This window comes from Dendropsophus ebraccatus, chromosome 4, assembly GCF_027789765.1.
Source record: "Dendropsophus ebraccatus isolate aDenEbr1 chromosome 4, aDenEbr1.pat, whole genome shotgun sequence".
Classification (NCBI taxonomy): Eukaryota; Metazoa; Chordata; class Amphibia; order Anura; family Hylidae; genus Dendropsophus; species Dendropsophus ebraccatus.
This window is the reverse complement of record NC_091457.1, coordinates 104,254,953-104,274,852: the sequence shown is the minus strand read 5'-3', so window position 1 is coordinate 104,274,852 and position 19,900 is coordinate 104,254,953. Positions and strand designations below refer to the sequence as shown.

Genomic DNA, 19,900 nt, shown 5'->3' with positions numbered 1-19,900 from the left:
CAGAGTGACCTCATGGGGTCTGGCAGATACATTGACGCCATCCAGTGATTGGCTGCTTCAGTAGTGGATTACAATAGGTCTGTTTTGGGTGGTAGCCTGGGGCCCTGAGCTCCTGGGGGGCCCATGGCCACCCAAACAGTCTCCTGGGTACAGTTCTGCCATGATTGGCAAAAAATCCATCCCGTTTCTATGAGCATCACACTAATGCTGCCATGGTTACAGTGGGGGGCCCAAGCTTGGTAAACAGCCCGGGGCCTGTGGTAAAGTTAACCCCTTAGAGGACCCGGCCAATTTAAATTTTAGCGTTTTCGTTTTTTCCTCCTTGTGTTTAAAAGGCCATAGCACTTGCATTTTTTCACCTAGAAACCCACATGAGCCCTTATTTTTTCCGCCACTAATTGTATTTTGCAATGACAGACTGAATTTTTTCATAAAGTACACTGCGAAACCAGAAAAAAATTAAAAGTGTGGTGAAGTTGAAAAAAAACCCCGCATTTTGTTTATTTGGGGGGTATTTGTTTTTACGCCATTCGCCCTGGGGTAAAACTTACTTGTTATCTCAATTATCAGTTATCTTGTTTCTCAAGTCGTTACGATTACAACGATATGTAACATGTATAACTTTCATTGTATCTGATGGCCTGTTAAAAATTCAAACAATTGTTAACAAATATATGTTCCTAAAAATCGCTCCATTCCCAGGCTTATAACGCTTTTATCCTTTGGTCTATGGGGCTGTATGAGGTGTCATTTTTTGCAGCATGATGTGTTCTTTCTATCGGTACCTTGATTGCGCATATGCGACTTTTTGATCACTTTTTATTACAATTTTTCTGGATTTGATGCAACCAAATATGCGCAATTTTAGATATGCAGCACAGATCCACGAGATAGGCACATCGATTGCTTCCGGCTGCTGCAGCCGGAAGCAATCGAGTGCCGAGCCGGGATCAGCCATTACGGCGCTGACCCCGGAAGGGGTAAGATGTGTGGATCGCTCCTCCGGGACAACATCCCAGAGGAGCGATCCTCTCCACTAGACACCAGGGAACGGCTGCATCAAGTAATCGGATTCAGCTGTCAACTTTACAGACACAGCGGAGCGGGAGCTGAAGGGGTTAAGGGGGCGGCAGAATTACATACTCGCAGCGGTCTTTCAGACAGCTGAGAGTATGTAGTGACAGGGAACTGCCAGGACCTGCCAGACTCGCAGCGAGATTTACGCTGAGGGCACCCTTAATGCGCCCCTGGGCTGCTTACAGTCTGGACTTACCAGCAGCGCAAACTCAGCACCTACCTCTGCGCCAACCCTTAGGTATAGGATTAGGGTTACTCAGTAGTACCAACTAATGGTCCTTTTACACGGAACGATTTATCGTTCGAATTTGCACAATAACGATCAAATTCGAATGATAATTGTACAAGTAAACGCAGCGAACGATCAAACGACGAGCAAGAAATCGTTCATTTTGATCTTTCAACATGTTCTCAAATCATCATTGATCGTTTGCAAAAAATTCGCAGATCGTTCAGTGTAAACAGTCTTTCAACGATTTCACCTATGTGTGAGATAGGCTTGTGCATGTCGGCCGATTGTTGCCTTTTATTACACAAATTGAATATCAGCCTTAAAGGGGTAGTGGTAAAAGGCGGTAAAGAATTATTCACAGAATAACACACATTACAAAGTTATACAACTTTGTAATGTATGTTATGTCTTTGAATGGCCCCCTCCCCCGTGTCCCACCACCCCCACCCGTGTACCCGGAAGTGTGGTGCGCTATACATTACCTGTCACGTGCCGACCCCCGTCTCCGATCTTGAGTCAGTGAAGTCTTCTTCGGCCGGCAAACAGCTCCGACTGTTCCGAATGCCGGCCGCCCTCTGCAGCGTCATCCGATGCTCAGCCGCGATTAGCTGAGCATAACTGTGCTGAGCCAATCGCGGCTGAGCACAGTTGTGACGCGGCAGAGGGAGGACGGCGGCAGGGAATCGGCCGTCCGTCCGAAGATGACGTTTGGCACAAAATGGCGGACGGCCCTCGACACGAATCAGGTAATGTATAATGCACCACACACTTCCGGGTACACGGGTGGGGGTGGTGGGACACGGGAAGGGGGCGATTCACAGACATAACATACATTACAAAGTTGTATAACTTTGTAATGTGTGTTATTCTGTGAATAATTCTTTACCGCCGCACTACCCCTTTAATGGCCGATAATCACTTCATGTAATAGTGTCTTAACTCTCAGGGTTATGGCTAGGAAAAGCGATTAGGCTTAGGCTATTAGAGTGTTTGGTTAGTAATCCTAAACCCTAAGGGCCCTATTACACCAACAGATCTGACAGATTTTTTTAAGCCAAAGCCAGGAATGGATTTGAAAAGAGTAGAAATCTTGCCTTTATGACCTGTTCTTTGTTTATAATCCATTCCTGGCTTTGGCTCAAAAATATTTGTCAGATAAACTGTTGGTGTAATAGGGCCCTAACACTAAGGGTAAAGGTTGGCGCCAAGGAATAGAATAGATGATACTCAGTGATCGTTATATATATGAAGCTAGTGGGCACCACTAATAATCATGGAGTGCTAAACCAATGCATATAAGTAGTACATCATCCTCTCAAAAGAAAAAAGCATATGCACAAAAAAAATGGTAGCACATCACAAAAATCTTTATTATAACACTGACGTAGATACAAAGTACCACATAAATAAGTGAATGTACAGGAGTAGTAAAATGAGGGAGACAACACCCCAAATACTGCTCTACATTAAAAACACTAAAATGTCACCATAAGTCCTGCTGGTGTTCCAGCCAGGACTAATCTACCACTCTGACTCTGGACTGTATGTACAATAACAAAAATCCAACATCTCTACCTAGACAGAGACCCAGTAAAACAAAATATAACCACAAATAATGAAGCATAGGGAAAAAAATACTCAGTGATCGTCTCTTTGTGGCTGAGATTTAGGGTATATTCACACGGGCGGCGTCCTGCTCTCCCGCCCGGCCAATCAGTGGCTGCAGTGGGGCAACACACTGATTGGCCGGACGGGAGAGCAGGACGCCGGACCCGTGCAGCAAGGACAGGTAATGTATGCTTACAGCGGGGGAGCAGAAGGGGTTAAGGGCGGTATAATTACATACTCGCTGCGGTCGTTTAGACCGCAGCAAGTATGTAGTGTATGGGAACTGCCAGGACCTGCCGGGCTCGCAGCGAGAATCTCGCTGTGAGCCCGCCCGTGTGAATATACCCTTACCCTATATACACTGCTCGAAAAAATAAAGGGAACGCTTAAACAATATAACTCCAAATAAATTAAACTTCTGTGAAACAAATGGTGCGTTTACACAGGCAGATTTATCTGACAGATTTTTGAAGCCAAAGCCAGGAACAGACCATAAACAGGGAATGGGTCATGAAGGAAAGACTAAGATTTCTCCTTTTTTCAAATCCATTCCTGGCTTTGGCTTCCAAAATCTGTCACATAAATCTGCCTGTGTAAACGCACCAAAACTGTCCATTTAGGAAGCAACACTGATTGACAATCAATTTCACATGCAAGACATAAGGTCCATTTATGCTGCGTTTACACAGACAGATTTATCTGACAGATTTTGGAAGCTGAAGCCAGGAATGGATTTGAAAAGAGGATAGATCCCAGTCTTTCCTTTATGACCTGTTCCCTGTTTATAGTCTGTTTTTGGTTTGGGCTTCAAAGATCTGTCAGATAAATCTGTCTGTGTAAACGCACCATTACACAGAAAGATTATCTAACAGATTATCTGCCAAAGATTTAAAGCCAAAGCCAGGAATGGATTTGAAAACAGGAGAAATCTCAGGCTTTCCTTTTTGACCTAATCTCTGTTTATAATCTGTTCCTGTCTTTGGCTTCAAATCTTTGGCAGATAATATGTCAGATAATCTTTCTGTGTAAATAGACCCATACTCAATAAAGACCACAGACCACTTCTCAGTACCTATGCTTTCTGGCTGATGTTTTGGTCACTTTGAATGTTGGTGGTGCTTTCACACTCCTAGTAGCATGAGACAGACTCTACAACCCACACAAGTGGCTCAGGTAGTGAAACTCATCCAGGAGCTGTGGCAAGAAGGTTTGCTGTGTCTGTCAGCGTAGTGTCCAGAGGCTGGAGGCCCTACCAGGAGATGTGGAGGAGGGCAACAACCCAGCAGCAGGACCACTACCTCTGGCCTTGTGCAAGGAGGAACAGGAGGAGCACTGCCAGAGCCCTGCAAAATGATTTCCAGCAGTCCACAAATGTGCGTATGTCTGCACAAACGGTTAGAAACCAACTCCATGAGGATGGTAAGAGGGCCGATGTCCACAGATAGGGGTTGTGCTCACAGCCCAACACCGTGCAGGACGATTGGCATTTGCCAGAGAATACCAGGATCGCCAAATGCGCCACTGGCGCCCTTTGCTCTTCACAAATGAAGGCAGGTTCACACTGAGCACATGTGACAGACGTGACAGAGTCTGGAGACGCACTGGAAAGTGATCTGCTGCCTGCAACATCCCTTATCATGACCGGTTTGGCAGTAGGCCTGTAATGGTGTGGGGTGGCACAGCCCTGCCTGTGCTCGCCAGAGGTAGCCTGACTGCCATTAGGTACCGAAATGAGATCCTCAGACCCTTTGTGAGACCATGTGCTTGCCCGGTTGGCCCTGGGTTTCTCCTAATGCAGGACAATGCTAGACCTCATATGGTTGGAGTGTGTCAGCAGTTCCTGCAAGATAAAGCATTGAAGCTATGGACTGGCCCTCTCGTTCCCCAGACTTGAATCCGATTGAACACATCTGGGACATCATGTCTCGCTCCATCCACCAACGTCACGTTGCACCACAGACTGTCTAGGTCTGAGATCTCTCAGGAGACCATCCGCCACTTTATCAGGAGCATGCCCAGGCGTTGTAGGGAGATCACACACAATACTGAGCCTCATTTTTACTTGTTTTAAGGACATTGTATCAAAGTTAGATCAGCTTGGAGTGTGTTTTTCCACTTTAATTTTGCGTGTGACTCCAAATACAGGCCTCCATTGGTTAATAAATTTGATTTCCATTGATGATTTTTGTGTGATTTAGTTGCCAGCACATTCAACTTTGTACAGAACAATTCAATGAAGTATTCAATGAGAATATTTCATTCATTTACATCTAGGATGTGTTTGTTTGAGTTTTCCCTTTATTTTTTTGAGCAGTGTATATAGCAGTAATCTGTAACTTCTCCTACAACTCTGAACATACACCAACAGCTGGGAGAGTCTTAGGTCAGCAGGCCCTGCTGTATATTGTACCACTGCCAAAGCTCTGTCATATGTGTCTCTAGTACAGCGAAACCCCTTTGGTGGCGGTCTTCTCAAGGAGATGGTCATTTGCAGAGTTTCTGCAGTATTTGCACATTTTGCTGCTCTGCTATGACCAAGCGCTGCCGCACAGCACTATACACAGCAGGGACCCGTTTCCCCACTAGTGGCAGCAGTGGGGCCCATGTCGCCCTTACTGCTGCCACTCAACGAAAGTACACCTTTTGCGTCTCTGGAGTACCCCCTTAACCGTCTGCCATAGTTTTGAAACTATAAAAAACTATAAAAAACTAAAAAAACTATTTTTTTGTCCTCTCACTACTTGGTTGAGAAGTTGGTCAGTACTACAGTTCCCAGAATGCACTGATTTCTTCCAGCTCCCTGCCAGTTCCCTGCCCAGAGTTATTGCTGAATATTTTAACACAGGAGAATATTGGAAAAAAATATATACTATTAGTATATTATACACGGCGCTGTAGTATGCAGCTCTATTGATGCGTGGCGGGGATACCCGTAATTCCCCGTATTATGCAGAGTGAAAGAGTATATATATATATATATATATATATATATATATATATAAAAGCATCCAGCGCTACTAAGTACTAAGTACTAAAAAGGGAATAGGATCCCTGAGGAAGGCGTATGGAACGCTGAAACGCGTTGGAGGAATTTTGATCCTTGCTACACTCCGTAGACTGTGTGACGTCACACTGAACTTTCACCGGAACATCTTGAGCTGGTTGAAGTCGCGCCACCGGCCGGGGCGCACTCCCAGCGGATCCTATACTCCCTATTTGGAACCTATAACGAGGATTGTATCACCCTATTGGAACGGAGATCTAATATTTCATCACTAAGTTTACCGTGAGTAAAACACCTTTTATGAGTTCTACTTAGTAGCGCTGGATGCTTTTATATATATATATATATATATATATATATATATATATATATATATATACTCTTTCACAGGAGAATATTGCCTGTGCCATGTCTCAGCACAAGGCAATATGCTGTTAACGGATGGCCCCTCTGTGACATTACTGGCTCCTATGCTAAAAAGAGTCATGATTATTGACGTTGTTTCCCACCAGCCATGAATACTTAGCTGCGGAGGACCACCCCTGTGCCTACTTAGGTCTGATTTACAAAGTGCATTTTCGGACCATATGAGTAACGCTGATAGCGTTTACTTATATGGCTGGAAACAGTGCTGGGGCTATACTGTATAACACTATGGCTGACATTTATCAAACTAATTGCGGCTTTTTTTTAGTCTAATATATCTAGTTTGCTCTCAAAATAAATCTAATATGAATTTATGAAGCTTTTTTAGACAAGACTATCCAAATTAGATGCGACTTTTTGAATTAGATTTTTTGTTGTTAATTTGATCAAAAGTGCGCCAGAATTCTTTTTTAGCTACATTTATTAACTGCGCAATTTTGTAAAAAGTCGCATATATTGGCGCATCGCTACGTCAGCTCCAAACCAGGTGAATTTATTAGACTAATTAAAAGACCATTATTTTTAAAACACATTTACTATGCTATTAGACAATTTACATAAATTTGACTAAACACATTAGATTGGAAATTATGCCAAAACATCTTTGACAAAATCGTGTTTTTAGATTTGTTAGTAAATATCCCGCAATATTTATAGCTTCACACACAGTTTTATTGTGATTGGTTTCCTTTGAAGATTTAATTTGTTGATAACAGAATACCCCTTTAAGGCCCCCAGGGTCATTGTTCCTGGGGCTCATGTGCACCTTGGACTTTCAAAACATTCATCCTGGCATGGCTTTAATTATGTCAGTTCTTGTCCCTCATAAGAGCAGAACCTCCAGGCAACCAGCACCCTGCTATGTACTTCAAGGGGGTTATCCAGCGTTACAAAAACATGGCCACTGTTAGCACCAGGTATGGTAAGGGCAGTCAGACAGATGTGAGCCCTGGCTGTTTCCACCCTCTGTCCCTGCCTACTTGCCTCAGTCAGCCCTAGGCGGCTGCGGACAAACACAAAGGCAGTCCCTGCACTGGTGGAAGTGGAACACAGACATACAAACAAACACAATAAAGAGTGGTGAACAGTCTGGGTCGGTAATGGCGGGCAACAAAGGTACAAAAAACGGAGGCAGTTGGATGGTTAAGAGTCAGGCAATACGGTCAAGGCAGGCGGCGAAACTGGGAAAGTCAGAAAAAAGCCAAGGGTCAGAAAACAAGCAAAAGGTACTACAAGTCACAGCAAGCTAGCCTAGCAAAGAACACTAAGGGCTCGTTCACACAGAGCAAAAGCAGCAGAATTTCTGCGCTGAATCAGCGCTGAAATTTCAGTCGTTAAAATAGGTGCAGAGCTAATTTCCACTGTGTTGAATGGAAATTCTGCTCTGCAGTTCACACGGTGGAATTTCCGCACTGAACTAATCCGCTTTCCGCCAGAAGAATGAACATGTTCATTCTTCCGCTAGCAGAAGCCTATACAAATCAATGGGGCTCTAATTTTCTGTTTCAGCGCGGAATACGTGCGTATTCAGCGCGGAATACAAGCGTAATACAAGCGGAAATTCCGCACTTAATCAGCGCGGAAATGGGGAAAAAAAGGGGGAGGAGGAATCTAGTATATATTCTGGTATAGTCTAGTTTACTCGCCAAATACTCGCTGAATTTCAGCGCTTAATGCATGCGGATTCAGCGCGGATTCTTTGAGTATTCCGCTCTGAATTTGTCAAGAGCTGATTACTAGCTGAACACTTTCCTAGCGGAATATGCAGGGATTCTGCTTACATTCTTCTCGGAATTCAGCGTCAGTTGATTTCAGGCGGAAATATTTCCTTGAGTAATCCGCCCCTTTTGCTCTGTGTGAACGTAGCCTAATAGCCAGCACTGTCCACTGGGCTTACTCACTATTTATGGAGGATCACGGACTCAGTCCAGCAGTTGATTGGACCGGCCCCTGATCCTCCAGACAGCTCACCTGCACAGCAGCAGGTTAACCCTCAAACTGTCAATGCAAAACAAGCAAGATGGGTGGGGCTGAACTAAACCTAAACTAAACCTGTGTTCAGACAGGGTTCTGGAACTGCACCAACTTATCGCCTTCTCGGCCGCACAGCTCGAACCAAGGAGCGCCAGCGCACAGTCCTGACAGCCACTCTTTTCCAGTTTGGGTGGGGTTTTGTAACTAAGGGTCCATTTACACAGAAAGATTATCTGCCAAAGATTTGAAGCCAAAGCCAGGAATGGATTTGAAATGAGGAGAAATCTCAGGCTTTCCTTTATGACCTGATCTCTGTTTATAGTCTGTTCCTGGTTTTGGCTTCAAATCTTTGTCAAATAATCTGTCAGATAATCCTTCTGTGTGAATGGACCCGTAGTTCCATTGAAGTGAATAGGGCTTAATTGCAAACCACACCTGAAATGGATTAAAGATGAAGAGTGGTGCTGTTTATGGAAGAAAGTGGCCATGCTTTTCTAATGCTGGATAACCCCTTTAATGGGACAGGAATCCTAAAGCAGCTGAGCAGGTAATTTTTAAGTCAGATTTTGCCCCATGAACAAGCAGTGACTTGCTCGTCCTCTGGTCACCCACTTTTAACAAGTCAAAAAATAATCTGTGGTTGGCGACACATTTTACTATGTAATAGGAAATGTGTGGCCGATGCATGATTAAGGGTGCCTTCACACCTACCGGATCCACAGCGGATCTCACTTCTGCGGATTCGAAGCGAGAACCACTGCGGATCCGGTACCATTGACCCCCTATGATAGCACATACTCGCAGCGGGATTGACATCCCGCTGTCAGTATGTGCTTTAACCCCCCGCTGCCCGCAGCCCCGCCGCCCGAATCTACCATCCTCGGCCGCATCAGTCTATCCCCGGCCGCATCAGTCTATCCCTGGCGCATCCCCCCATCCCCGGCCACATCCCTCAGCCTGCCGCCGCCCGCATCTCCGATCCCCGGTGCATCCCCCCATCCCCGGCCACATCCTTCAGCCCGCCGCCGCCCGCATCTCCGATCCCCGGCAGATCAGCTGAGCGGGACCGGAGTCGGGAGCCTCACTGCAGCCGTGCCGCCGAGCAGGCACTGTATGCTCTCGGCGGCGGGCTGCGGGATGCAGCCGGGGATGAGAGGATGCGCCGGGGATCGGAGATGCGGGCGGGGATGGGAGGATGCGGCCGGGGATGGGTGTATGCAGCCGGGGATGGGGGATGCAGACGGCGGCAGGCTGCTGGATGCGGCCGGGGATGGGCTAATGCGGCCGAGTATGGACTGATGCGGACGAGGATGGTAGATTCGGGCGGCGGGGCTGCGGGCAGCGGGGGGTTAAAGCACATACTGACAGCGGGATATCAATCCCACTGCGAGTATGTGCTATCATAGGGGGTCAATGGTACCGGATCCGCAGCTGATCTCGCTACGAATCCGCAGAAGTGAGATCCGCTGTGGATCCGGTAGGTGTGAAGGCACCCTTAAGGAAAGTCTAGCTATTTCTATGTGCAGCCCTGGCCACATGATCATTAAGCCAATACAAGCGGACTCCGCTTGGAATCCTGCTTGCCTCATTCTCTGCACGCAACACATAACACTGAGACACTAAGGCAGGCGGGATTCAACTTAGAATTTCTGCCTGTTTTACTCAGTGTGAACGGGCCCTTAGCTTTTTTTTTTCATTGAGGAGACTTTGGCTAGTGTTAGGGCTGTTACCGATGTCCTTGCAGCCCTTGTTTAAATTACATACATTACTTATCCACGCTCTAGGGCTGCTGCTGCGGTCCGCTTCTCCACAAGTCCCGCGCGCTCTAGCTTCAGAGTGGCCTGTCAGCTGACAGGCTGCTCAGCCAATGACAGGCCGGGACCACCCTGCCGTGATTGGCCGGGCTGCCTGTCAGCTGACAGGCTGCTCTGAAGCTAGAGCGTGCGGGACCCGGGGAGAAGACGACATGAGATGCCCTGGAGCGTGGATAGGTAATGTATATCATCAGTCGCCGTCTGCGCACCACTATTACACGTAGCGGTGCGCGGTCGGCGTCCGACGAAAATAGGTCAGAACCTATATCAATGATCAGCCGATGATCTTGGTCATCGGCTGATCGTTGTATTTATTACATGGAGCGATAATCGTCCGAATTATCCTTCCATGTAATAGTACCCTTAGATTTCTTTGTTATGTAGGAGCGCTAATACAAGACCTACCTAGCAGACAATGTTACTCCTCTGGGTTGGTGCAGATGTTAGGCTGGGCTATACTGAAAAGTGGAGTGTAATGGTGCGTTTACACAAAGAGATTTATCTGACAGATTATTGAAGCCAAAGCCAGGAATAGATTTGAAAATAGGAGAAATCTCAATCTTTTCTTTATCACCTAATCTCTGTTTATATTCTGTTCTTGGCCTAGTTGTGGCACTGACCCAGAAGAATTCACAAAGAAAGTTTTTTGCTTTTGCTTTTTTTCCTTATTTCTACAACTATAAATTTCCCCTATAGAAAACAGCTGCACCTTATGGTCCTTTTAGACAGAGCGATAAATCACTCAAGGGATCATTTAACAACTTTAAAGCAACAATTTTTTTTTTCAATTACTAGATCATCATTCAACTGATCTTTTTTGCTTTTACACAGTACAAACTCTGTAGACGAAACAATCTAAAAAATATCAGCGAACGACAACAACAATTTATGGACTTGTTGAAAGACCACGATTAACGCCTTCATGATCATTAGCTATATTTACATGAGCAGATAATCGCTCAAATGCGATCGCTATCTTGCAGATTTGATCGATAATCACTCTGTGTAAAAGGACCATTACAATAATCGGGATTCCTTGGTTTTCACTAGGGATGAGCGAACCGGCCGAGGTTCGGGTTCATATGAACCTGAACTATCCGCTTCTGATTTCCGCTGTCTGCCCACTCCGTGGAGAGGGTGGATACAGCCTGAGGACCGCCTAGAAAATTGGGATACAGCCTATGGCTATGGCTGTATCCCAGTTTTCCAGGCGGTCCTCAAGGATATATCCACCCTCTCCACGGAGCGGTCAGACAGCGGGAATCAAAAGCCGATAGTTTAGATTTATATGAACCCGAACCTCGGCCGGTTCACTCATCCCTAGTTTTCACCTTTTAACCCCTATGCTTTAGATTAGACTCTGTAAGGGCTTATTCCCATGTCCCATATATTATTACAGTGGCGCAGAGATTCAAACAGTTTCCCGCTGCCGGCATGACATTGATCCATCATGCCTGGCAGCAGTGTCATACTGGGGCACCGGAGGACCAGAGGATCCTCTGGTAGACCCTGGCCCGACACGCAGGGGGCACACTGACTGTCGGGCGACAGGGCCCCCCAACAGACACATTGCTGCCCCTTTAACAATGCTGTCACCTTACTGGGCCCTCACCTAGTCAGGTGACAGCATCAGTGTTCAGGGTCCCCCCGACCCCCCTGCGTGGCTCCCTGTGTTCCAGCACAGGGAGCGCGTGTTAGAGATGCGCCATGTGCTGGAAGTACCAGCCCCGGTGCATGCTGAAGTGAGCTATCTGATACGTGCGCAGGCCGGGACACGAGGAGCCGAGCAGCAGCTGGGGTAGAAGAGCGCAGAAGGGGGAGCGTGTTGTAAGGTGAGTTGTGTTTTATTTTTTTATCTGCTTTGTATGGGGGGGGGGGAATACATCTATAAACCATCTATAAGGGGGGGGGGATAATACAGGGAGGGGAGCCATCTACAAGGGAGGAATAATACAGGGAGGGGAGCCATCTATAAGGGGGGAATAATACAGGGGGGGCATCTACAGGGGGGAATAATACTGGGGGAGCCATCTATAGGGTGGAATAATACAGGGGGGGAGCCATCTATAGGGGGGAATAATACAGGGGGGAGCCATCTATAAGGGGAATAATACAGGGGGGAGCCATCTATAGGGGGGAATAATACAGGGGACCATCTATAGGGAATAATACAGGGGGACATCTATAGGGGGGAATAATACAGGGGGACATCTATAAGTGGGTCACATAGAGTCAGTCTACCCACTAAATGAGGGTGTAAACGGGCCAATACAAATGTGCAGTTTGTAGAGAGATGAGGATGGTGCCAGAGTAAGGAGCCCAATATGTCTGTCTACAGATTCTGTGGATTCGTGGCTTGGAGAAGTTCTTATGATGGCCCAGGGCAGATGGAGAAGAAAATGAAAACGATTCTGATCAGAGAAGACGTCCCCTGTGAGTCACTTGATATAACTGCACTGAATGTATATGGTGTACAGAACCTGTGTAGAGCTGCGTCCACCTCTATATGACTCGATGAGGTGATAGTGATCTGTGTACAGTGGATCTTATTCTGTAGCATTAGTCAGTATTTGGGGGTATTAGTCAGTATGGGGTGGTATTATTTGTTACTTGTGATCCAGTACTGTGTTTTATTAGTCTACAGGATTTGATCAGTAACAATGTGGTGGTGGTGATGGTAGTGGTTGTGATGTGGCAGTAATATTTCCCTCTTGTATACTCGTAATATTGGCAATAGTGGTCAGTAAACAGGATTTGGTCAGTAATGTTGGTCTTTGCATATATGTATATCTTGGTTGAGACCCAAGTTGACAGTCTGCAGCCCTCAGGATATGCTGGGAGTTGTAGTACAGTAAGCGTGCGTTCACACTTACAGGATCTGCAGCGGATTTCACACTGCGAGATTGCAGCGAAATCCGCTGCAGATCCTGGTAGTGTGAATGCACCCTAAAGAGAGGATCCTCTGATAACTGGCGCTGTAGACAGATGTATTGCTGGACCTTCAGGGCTGATGGTTGTGACCCACAGATTGCAGCCACCAGAAGACTCTGCACACAGCGATTTATTAAAGGGTTGACCTCTTATAGACTACAACTCCCAGCATACCCTGAGAGCTTTATAAATGTAGGGTACTCTGAGAGTTTTAGTTCGACTGAAAATGTTGTTCACAGGGCATTTGTCACAAATACAGATGAATCCAGGAAAAGAGCGGGTCAGCATGTCGTGTCGTGGTTGTATATTGGTGGGCCCCAAGAATCATTTCCTCTGGTGGGCCCCAGGTACCCCAGTCCAACACTGCTTGGCAGAGAAACACTCCACTACAGGGCCTCCCTGTCCATAGGGTCCGCAGAATTACGGACATGGGAATAAGCCCTAACAAACAGCTTAGAAAATCCAAACATGGTAGTAAGGGGTTAAACAGTGAGCATAGTCATACAGGCAGAGGTCAGTTAATACAGTGAACAGGTCCAGGTGGGAGCAGGCAGAGTTTACAAAGTATGTAGGGTGGTCAGGAGGTCAGGTCAGGCAGGAGACAATCAGACAAGGCAGGAAACGTAAAGGAATATGCCAAGTCAGTAATGGAATAAATGTATATGTAGGACACCTTAGGACCCTTATTGCACATGCAAAAAGCAATGGAAGTTAGGTCTTAATGCCAAAGGTAAAGAGTCATCCAATGGTAAAGCAGAATTGAGGCGCGTACTGGCTGTATGAGAGCAGGAAGCCAGGCGAGAGGACCAGGAGCAGAAAAAAGACATTGGGCAGAGAAATAGTGGTGGAGAGGAGAGCAGCATCTAGGGGACTAGTGCCCGCAGCAGCCAGTCCAGAGAGAATATGTAACGTGACAAGAGCTCATTTACATACTACCCAGGAGCAAAGGGGACGGGGCCAACTAGAGCAGATGGATTTATGATGCTGTTAGTGCGGATGATCAGACCCACAGTCAGGCTAGCACTGCAGTCTCTAATACATCCATGAACAATTGGCCTAAAACTTACTTCACAACAACACTGGTCTCTAGTCAATTTTCTGTTGTTTGCTGACAGCAAGAATAATGTAGTGTTCAGCATTGTTCTTTCCTGTATAAAAAACCTGAGGGTTGGTTGCTAATGTCCTATATTAGGTGAATTATACAATAGACTTACTGCAGCTGTCATGACTCTGCTTTTATTAAAATGGAAGCTATGACCCCTGTGTGGACTAATGCTACGTTTACACGGAACGATTATCGGGCAAATTTTTGTGATAACAATCGCATTGAGCGATAATTGTTCCGTGTAAACGCAGCGAACGATCAAGCGATTAGCTAAAAATCGTCCATTTTGATCTTTGAACATGTTAACAAATCGTCATTGATCGTTCGCAAAAAATTTGCAGATCATTCCGTGTAAACAGTCGTTCACTGATTTTACCTATGTGCGAGATAGGCTTAAGCGATCGCAAAACGATCGCAAAACGAATTTTCTGAACGGTATATCGTTCCATCTAAACACTGATCGTTATAAAAAAAAAATTGTTACTTCAAAATCGTTAATCGTACGATCGGGCGAATTATCGCTCCGTGTAAACTTAGCATTAGGGTCCATTTACACAGAAAGATTATCTGACAGATTATCTGACAAAGATTTAAAGCGAAAGCCAGAAACAGACTATAAACAGAGATCAGGTCATAAAGGAAAGACTGAGATTTCTCCTCTTTTCAAATCCATTCCTGGCTTTGGCTTCAAATCTTTAGGAGATAATCTGTCAGATAATCTTTCTGTGTAAACGGACCCTATGCCTCAGAAGAAGAAGCCGCCGCCATTTGGAGAATGCGGTCATGTGATGCTACATCACTGTGGGACTGGTGGCACTGGCCCAGAAGAATTGACATAGATTTGTTTTTCTTTTTTTCCCTTATTTGTACAGGTATAAATGTCACAACCAACCCCTATAGGAAACAGCTGCACCTTACCATGATCTGGGCGACTAGAGTATCAGCCAGTCAGAAGCTCCATGCTGGATTACCACCCTGATTTCCTTTTTTTTTTATGGACAACTCGTTCTAAAATCATGGACGCAACCTTTTTTTTTTTCCAGACACATTGAAAAATCATAAAGGTTTATAACAAATATGTAATATCAGTATATAGCACAGAATATGTAAACATATTAGTCAACACATTTACTGTAAACCTTAAAATAATGCTTTCTATTACAATAACCTGTACATGTTCCATCTACTCTAGAAAAATCACTGACGGCTGAATTTTTCTTTCCACAGACACTGGAAAAAGTGACCAGTTTTTATGGACTGCCCAACAATTTAGCAATTGACTGCTGGTAACCCTGGCCCTTTCCCAACCACAATAGAGCCTCCACAGGGAGACATCACTCCATGTAGCACTGAGAATATATAATACGGTATGTAATTCTGCTTTGTAAATGTCAGGTATGTACATCTCGCACGGAGAGCCATGATAATCACTGTGAATGATGCAAGTGTTGAGCCATGTGCTACATGACACCTCAGAGACTTGTCAGCTAACACAATGGCTGTGCCTCCCTTGTCTTCCACAGCAGTAGTGCTCCGAAGTGTGACCTCACACTGGTGAAATGGTCAAAGTGGCAACAAATGTCCTGGAGTGGTGACATGCAGTGTTCCTGTAACCACAAAATATAATCTCCTTGTTGTGATTGTAAGGAGCTTTGTCGTATAAGAATGTATACAATGTAGGGTCCATCCCAATGAGGTCACTTCTCTGTTGTGGAATGATATATTTCATATATTATGGGGAATTTGATTTATGTAATTAAAGATGGAGAGTGATGGATATGGCTTCATGTCTGACTATAATGTATTCATCAGTATGAAAAATATCCATTGTTTACCACGCTTCTCACATCAAATGATCTTTGAGTTTAGTATCAGGTATCGTGATAAGGTATCTCTTACAGATGCTAACTAGGAGATGGAACAATATGTCACTAGCCCACTGTTAAATGCTTACTGCTGTTATAAACAACTTTCTTTCATTAGACTATGTGATTCCTTACCTTTTTGGAAGCCAGTTGGTTTACCAAAAATTACTCCTTACCCCAGAAAACCAGTTCTTAAAGTGATACTGTCACCCCCTTTCTGTATGAGGACTTCTCTTCACAGTGGTGAAGCCAAAATTCTGCAGTTTTCACACCTTACTTTATAATAGATTTCTTGGTGCTTGGTCCAGTGAAAAATTCTTTTTATTATTGGTGGATTGTGCCACCTGGCAAGGGCTGCACGGCCACAGCATCACTTAGCCCCATCCATATTGGCTCTGTAGGCCCCGCCCTTCAGAGACATCATAACCGTCTAGGCCCTGCCCCCTCAAAGGCAATTAGAATGGGCCAACTTAGAGGGGTGGGACCTAGACCTCTAGGCCAGCCCATTCCAATAGGGGGGGCCCTAGACGGTAATGGGCAGGGCCTATGAAGCCAATATGGGTGGGGCTAAGTGGCGCTGCATCTGTGAAGCCCCGCCCAGTTGGCACAATCCACCAATAATAAAAAGCTTTTTTCACTGAACCAAGAAATCTATTATAAAGTAAGATATAAAAACTGCAAAATTTAGGCTTTACAGCTGTACAGAAGTCCTCATACAGAAAGGGGTGACAGTGTCACTTTATGTATTGGCATAGAAGACTTTGCTGAAGAATGTGCTGTGTGGTGGTTGGTCAGAGAAGTTAGAGAAAGGAAGTCCATGTATGTGTACTACTGCCTCGTAAAATATTGTCCCGCCTCGTAAAATATAGACAATGAGAAACAGCCGTGCAACATGGATGGGACTCTCAGCGACTCAGTGAGAGCATTAAATCACCTTATTACCATCCTGAAAGGTTTATCTACCCAAACTATGGTTCTTAAAGAGGTAGTTCACTAAAAATGTTTTCTTTCAAATCAACTGGTCCTGGAAAGTTGGAGATGCACTGCTCAAACAACAAATGTCAAGGGGAGGGTGCACAGAGCCCGCATACATTGGAGCACTAGAACAAACCAAATAAGAAGCAAGTATGCAAACAAGGCACTGGTACACCAATATTATGAACAATGAAAAATGTCTTTATTCAAAAATTATCACATCAAATAGACAAAGAAACACCCAAAAATTAAAAACACTAAGCAAAAGAATCATGAATGTGATCATGTTCTCAAGGCCAATACAGGAGTAAATAGGCTCCCAAAGTATGTCTCAATCCCTATAACATCATAATTATCACATGCAAAACGATTGCACCATCCCTGTACATGCAGTATGTCACAAATTATCCACAAAGTAAGTATAAAAAATGTAAACTAGTCAATAAAGTGACAGCGCGGTGTCCTCATAAAGGATGTAGAGGTAGTGTGCATGATAAGGCACAAAACAATCACCACATTATTGCATTGCTCATACAACCTAAATGCAGTAATGAAAGCAATGTGTATGCCAGTATAGAGACAATGCAATACGGGTGAGGGACACAAAACTACACAGACAACATGGAAGGGAAAAAACAAAAGATAACAAATGAAAATGAAGCATTGACAGGAGGGGAGAGGCAACCAACATATAGATACGGCCCAAAGAAGTCCCATGTGTTCCGTCCTGTGCCCAGGACTTCCTCAGGGATCCCTGACATGTTTCATTGTTCATAATTTCGGTGTGCCAGTGCCTTGTTTGCATACTTGCTTCTTTATTTGGTTTGATAAAGTGCCAGAGATTTGTAATGCACTTCTATTGAAAAAAATCTCAAGTTTTCCAATATTTATTATCTTTAGTATGTCCTTCAGGAAGTGGCATTCTTTCCAGTCTGGAGAGCAGTAGAGGTTTTCTATGGGGATTTGCTACTGCTTTGGACAGTTCCTGACATGGACAGAGGTGGCAGCAGAGAGCACTTTGTAAAACTGGAGAGAATACACCACTTCTTGCAGGATATACAGCAGCTGATATGTACTGAAAAACTTGAGATTTTCAAATAGAAGTAAACTACAAATCTATGTAACTTTCTGGCACCAGTTGATTTGAAAGGCAATTTTTTTAGGTACATTTTTACATGGGCCAAGCAGGTCCCTATAATCTTGTTTATTGGCACTCATTTAATAAGCCTTCACACTGCTCAATATGGAATGAATGATTGCTGAATCGTTCATAGGGATGTATTTTATTGTTGGCCACCACACATCCCTTCTTTACAGAGTTATGCAAGACTGATGATTTAACTGCCTGCACAAAGCATTTGATAAGTCGACGAACAAACATTTTCCCTTACGTCCCATTGGCATCACAACGATAGGGGTATTTTCGCCCCTGCGAGCCCCTGGGACGAAGGAATTTTTAATGAAAACAATAGTAAAGCTTTATTAATCCCTCCTACAGGAAGTATAAATAAGCCCCCCCCCCCACACACACCTCAGTCTTTTTCTTCGTCCTAGTGACTAGCTCCAGTGGACCTTGCTCCCTCCTTTTACTATGTAGTGGGTTTATTCCTTTAAGAGGCAGGACCCAGTTACCTGGTTCCTGCATGTAGTTAGGCCATTTTTCTTGTTCGGGGCCCGCTGATGATGGTACAATTGTACAGATCTTCTGTTCCAGTGTGGGGCAGGAGCGTCCGGCTTACGGTAGCCATCTTGGTTGCGTCATCAGCGTCATCAGCGAGCGTACTATCGACTGCGCATGCGCATGCGTTCCACATGCGTTCCACTGATGCGGCGCAGGTAACAGACGTCATCAGGAGGGCCGGAAGTGGCCGGCCCGAGCGGCGGCGGCGGCGGCCTCGCTGCCAGGCTCCATCCCATTTAAATGGGACTCTTCATTCAGGTAGGACTAGGTCTGACTCCTGAGTCCTACCTAAGATACATTGTGTGTGACTGTGCTCCAGCGCCGCTGTGTTCTCTGTCTTGAGACTCCTGCAGTCTATTTGGAATGTAAGTACTCTGCTGCCATCTAGTGGCTGCTTCAGGGTATGACACCCTATGTTAGTTCAGGCAAGGCCTGTACTTATATGGGTTTTTTATTTCTGATGTAACCTTTCTGTTATTAGATGTCCGCTATGGAAACTAGCCCGTCGGGTAAAAGAACCTCCAAGCGCAAACATCTGGTCTGTGCTGATTGCGAAAATCCTTTGCCGGATGGATACGAATATCGTACGCACTACTATCAACCATAAGGTTCCAATTTTGTTCATATTCATGATGTCTTATCTATTCATATGTGTATTACAGTACGTTGTACTTCATGCCGCCCAAAAAGTACTGGAGAACCTGATACTCAGGATGTGGTAATTTGGGTGAAGGATTATGTAGAGAAATCCCTTGCTAATAGGGACTGCCGTCATAAGAAGAAGTCTAAGCGTAGCATTTCACCTTCTGCCTCACAGCCTGTGAGTATATATTATTTGGGTGCACAGCAGGGATTATTACCCTAGCTAAGCTATGTTTTTTTACCCTAGGGGTCAGAATTTAAGGTGATAGATGAAGTGGGGTCTTCCTCCTCTTCTGATTCATCTTCACCTTCTGAGGATGAAAAGGAGATTTTCAAGGGTTATTTCCCTATGGACAGCATCTACAAGCTACGCAGAGCTGTTCAGGCTGAAATTCACCCTGAAGAAATCGAGGACGTAGCCTCAGCTTCGAGAAAGCCTAGGGCTTTTTCTATTGGGGAAACATCCATGTCTATGCTCTTTACTGAGTGGAAGAAACCGGAGAAAGCTCCGGTTCTAAGTAAAAAGTTTAAAACCTTGTATGTCCTCAAGGAGGACCAATGCAAGG

The 19,900-nt window shown here is 45.0% G+C and overlaps 1 protein-coding gene across 2 annotated transcripts in view; it reads left to right on the top strand.

Annotated features, from left to right (window-relative positions):
* The window catches only part of CYB561D2 (cytochrome b561 family member D2), a 42,908-nt gene that overhangs the window by 675 nt on the left and 22,333 nt on the right, over positions 1 to 19,900 (top strand). For both annotated transcript variants that reach the window (XM_069966579.1, XM_069966580.1), the window contains exon 2: positions 15,399 to 15,538. The gene's annotated coding sequence lies outside the window, so the exon portion shown is untranslated. The remainder of the gene's footprint in view (positions 1 to 15,398; positions 15,539 to 19,900) is intronic.